The sequence below is a fragment of the Drosophila mojavensis genome, unplaced genomic scaffold (assembly GCF_018153725.1).
Source record: "Drosophila mojavensis isolate 15081-1352.22 unplaced genomic scaffold, ASM1815372v1 contig_36, whole genome shotgun sequence".
In the NCBI taxonomy this organism is placed as follows: domain Eukaryota; kingdom Metazoa; phylum Arthropoda; class Insecta; order Diptera; family Drosophilidae; genus Drosophila; species Drosophila mojavensis.
The window spans coordinates 12,338,130-12,342,564 of record NW_025318858.1 but is presented as its reverse complement, the minus strand read 5'-3'; the positions used below and the strand labels follow the sequence as shown (position 1 = coordinate 12,342,564).

The 4,435-nt window shown below is 39.2% G+C and overlaps 1 long non-coding RNA gene across 2 annotated transcripts; it reads left to right on the top strand.

Annotated features, from left to right (window-relative positions):
* Window positions 1–3,193: 3,193 nt before the first annotated feature.
* Window positions 3,194–4,092, top strand: LOC122757254. 2 transcript variants are annotated; one of them, XR_006357217.1, is made up of 3 exons: window positions 3,194–3,482; window positions 3,577–3,760; window positions 3,822–4,092. It is a non-coding gene; the product is annotated as an uncharacterized LOC122757254 (long non-coding RNA). The 2 variants fall into 2 exon arrangements; XR_006357218.1 differs by having other exon boundaries at window positions 3,818–4,092.
* The last annotated feature ends 343 nt before the right edge of the window (window positions 4,093–4,435 follow it).

Here is a 4,435-nt window from a genome sequence, read left to right as displayed (position 1 = left end):
GAGGCGCCACCACTCGTTGGTGTTGAGACAATCAGGCAACTGTCTGATTGTGGCAGGGGGCAGTGGGGCAGTGGGGCAGTGGGACCGGTGGGTGGGCGGTGTGGATTGAAGCTGCTGTTCGTTTTTTATGGGTCCCTTAATTGGCGCCAACGAGGCCACGCCTCGCTGCCCAGTTCGATGTTATGGCTATTGATTGATATGCCACGCCCCCCTTTGCCAGCCCACATGATTGAAGCGAAATGTTGCAGCAAGGTCAGCGGCTCATTTCTCATGGGGGGCCAAACTAACACGACGCCAACCCAAAAATCAACGGTCAGGTCAGGGTCAGCAGCAGCAGCAGCAGGAGGAGGAGGAGGAGTGGGTGAGCGGGTGGAGAGGGGAGCGGAGGCACAGCAGTTAATAAATATAAATGCCGGCATTGTCAAAGTCAGCTTTGGCTGCAATTTCCGTTGCTATTAGGCGCGCCTGATTGACTGATTGATGGTTGATTGATGTGCGCATTGGCTACTTACAGACTTACAGACTACTTAACGCGTTTATTATTGTTATTTCTATTGTTGTCGCTGTTGTTGTTGTTTTTGTTGTTGTTCGCATTAAACATGTCAATTGATTGTTTGTCTGCCTCCAGGCGCTCCACTTCTCAAGCGAAGCGCCTCATAAAAATGCAATTCATGTAGCTGTATTTGTTGCTCTGACTGCGCCAAGTATAACGGCAATAACGGCAATAATTCCCAGGGCAGCTTCATTTTGTGCTTTGTTCAGCATATAGCGTGTATACCGTGCGCTGCAGGCAAACATTAGTGGGTCCATTGGCGGCTAATACATACATACATACATACATACATATGTACATGTATATGTATACCTATATATATATATATATACCTTTCTATGTGTGTTTTCAATGCTACTAATTAAACTCTTCTATTCAGCATTGCAGTTATAGTTGCCACTGAATTTACATGGTATTTTTAGGCTCTGTAAACACACACAGAATAAATATATACATACATACATATGTTGCTGCGCTGCGACATGCCAAAGAGCGAAGCAAATTTGTACTCAATGGCAATGCATAAGATCTGGGCACAAAGAGCATAAGCACCGTTGCATATTTAAGGCATGTGATTTAATGTGGAGTGTGCGCGTATGTGTATGTGAGCGTGTCTGTGCATGAGGCTTTGCATGTTTTCTGCTCTCCTCCTTACTTATGCTGAGCGTAGCCAGCGTATTGTTGCTCTACTGTATTTGAGTGGAGTAGAGCTTTGCTTCTCTTGCACAAGATCAAACGCATAAGCGCCTCTTACATATGTACATATATAAGTATGTGTGTATATGACAGAGTATGCAGTTATTAGCATTTATGCAAATACATAAATACATACATATGTATGTATACATAAATGTGCAAAAATAAATATCAATAGCTAAGCTAACTCATATTCATATTAAAAATATGTTCTACAAAAGCAGATCGAGAGCAAGAGCGACAATGGCGTTCGATTGAGTTGCTCTCATAATTACTCACATATTAATAGCTAATCAATAGCTCAAGCAGCAGCGGCTTGGCTCGCAAGCAAATAAAGCTTTAAAACGGGATCAAAAGCACTATTAATATTTGCGTAGATAAGTTGAGTTGCCTTCCATAACGTCCACACTGTATAATCGCTTTCTACCCTCTCTGTAATCCCAGCCAAGTAGTCGAGTCGCATACACACACACACACACATTTGTTTATCATGCTAGTTGCTGCTCAGCTTAAGCATACAATCGACTTTTACGCACTCCCACACACACATTAACCGCACAATTAGCAGTCTAGACACTTTGACACATAAATTTGCTCAACAGTACAGGTATGTTGTGTACATACATATGTATGTATATATATATTCAGAAAGGTAGTCTGCAAGCTGATTTAATTAATAACAATATTAAATTATATATAATTATTAAATTTGTGTAATTGAGCCTTTTCCATGAAAGCGTCGTATCTAGAAAATATTCAATTTCTTATTTATGTAGATACATTAATTAAACTATGATTTATACATACATACATAATTACAATTATCTGAATAGAATTGTGTAGGAACGTAATGTAGTAAAATATGTACATAAATATACATATATGCATCCAAGGCCACGCTTTACACAAACATTATTAGCCCACTCAATAAAGTTACACATATTGTGGACTGTGGATCGAAATTTTATCTAAACTGAGATGAGCAGATCCACTCGTACACACAAACACACTCCAACGGGTGAATGGGGTGCTGTGAGTGGACTACAGCCGGAGAGAGTGCTTATTGAGTTTTAGCTATGTTCTATGTATGCGTTTCTGCAGCTGAGCACGCACTGTTAAAATGTGTTATTCCAATTTGCAATTCTGCGCTGGGAGAATGAGTAAAGTAAAGTTGCGCTCAATATGAGCTGCTTACGATCAGAGAGCAAAGAGAAGAGAGCATTTTACATACGTATATGGAGTGTGCATTCTGCTAATTGTCTTTAGTTGGTGCAGTGAGTTCAAGGAGATGAGGTTTATGTTGGTCTTAATTTTTGTGTGTGAACAATTAACTATTTTGTGATGCGCAGAAATTATATTAGATGCTTAGGTAAGTGATTTGCTAAATTATGATCAATTATTTTAGCTTTAATAATAATAATAGCGGACATTATGTCGTTATTATCTACAATTAGCATTATGTTATGCAGGATATCTGAAAGTCCATACTTTTAACAGGCTTACTCATGTGAGTGCATGTTTTAGTGTTTAAATGTTGGCTTTAGTGTTTTGGCCATAAAATTGCGACTTTAAGTAGCCATCATGTTTCAGTGCCAGGATTGTTAGAGGGCGGGGCTAGACAGACGAGGGCTGTATCTAACATTTTATGATTGCTAAAAAGCTGTTTCATTTCAATGGGAGCCTAAAAGCAACAAAATAGCACAAACTGAAGTTTTTGTGTAGAGATTGTTGAAGGGCGAACTTCATCAATGGATTGTTCAGCCAAACATTAAGCAACATTAAGTAAACAAAGCAATTTGTAAGGACTCCATTGTTGGCAAAGGGAAATGTAAGCAAAATAAAACAAAAAGTCGAAATGAAGTTTAGATTCCGTTTTAGTGGTGTTTTAAAGGCAGCAGAGATGAACATAACTATCGATTTTGTTTTGTTTTGTTTTGTTTTTTTTTTTTTTGGCAAAAGATTTACATAACAAACCCAAGCAACAAAAGCCACTTCCGAAAATAATCTAAGGCTTGACTGCCTCTAGGGAATTTGATATGTCAACCAGAAATGATAATGCCAGACGTACAAATGTATATACAGTGCTGCTCAAGTGAATAGATTTGAAATTTCTTAAGGTTTAAAAGGCTTCGTTTTTCTTGAACGAAAACTTCGATATGAATTCAAGAACTATTGTATGCAAAAATGGATCTTTTGTATAAATAAACTATCAGCTAAAATTCCAAATTATAAGGTATGTAGCACTGGATATACATATATAATATAAATACGCATATGTATGTATATCTGTATAATATCTCAATTCCCACAACTGCCATCAAATGCAGCAGCGACCAAAACTATGCAACGAGCTAAATTTTTCAGTCAAGACAGAGAGAGAGAGAGAGTGTGAGACAGAGCATAGAGAACAGAGAAAGTCAAGAAAAGGAAAAGCGTTCATTGTAGTCAAGGCGCCAAAGCAAGATAAATGGCCCAGAAGCAAACACATTTGGTGTGAAACTGGGTAACTGGGTAAGCAGGGAGTAGGAATATATATATATATAGATGCACTTAACCTCTCAGTCATAGCCAGTCCGCAAGCTCAGCCGTGACGCGTCGGATGCCAAGTAAAATCAGAGACCTCAGCCGCTCCAAGCAGAGGGAACAATGGTTACATTGAGGCATGCACGGTGAGAGGAGGGGGCAAACGGCGGCAAACAGCAGAGGCCAGCAGCAGCAGGAGTTGATGATGCGACAGTCAAATGAGGCAGCACAGACTGCCAAGAGTCAGCCGCCATCTCATCTTCTGTCTCTCTTTTTTCTTCTCTGTATTTCTCTCTCTCCTTAAATAGATTAATTTATGTAGCAGCCAAGTTAGAAACTCACTTTTCTCTCATTTTCTTTTCATTTTGATCTTTTTCTATTTTCATCACCAAAAACATTAGCGAAAGTTATTTGGCTTATAAATTATACAGTTCGTGTGCATAAATTGGCTTTGTATAATCGACATCTTGATTAGCTGGCATTCAAAAGTGCACAGCTCTTTGAATTCGAGCTGGAATTTGAATTGGAATCGCATTTTGTGCGAGTGTGTGTGTGTGTGTGTGCATGTGTGTTTTGGCCACATTTTACTGCATTTTTTTATGATTTATAGTTGACATTTTACTGCTGCTGCTGCGGCGGCTGCTGCAAGTGGCGCATAGATTA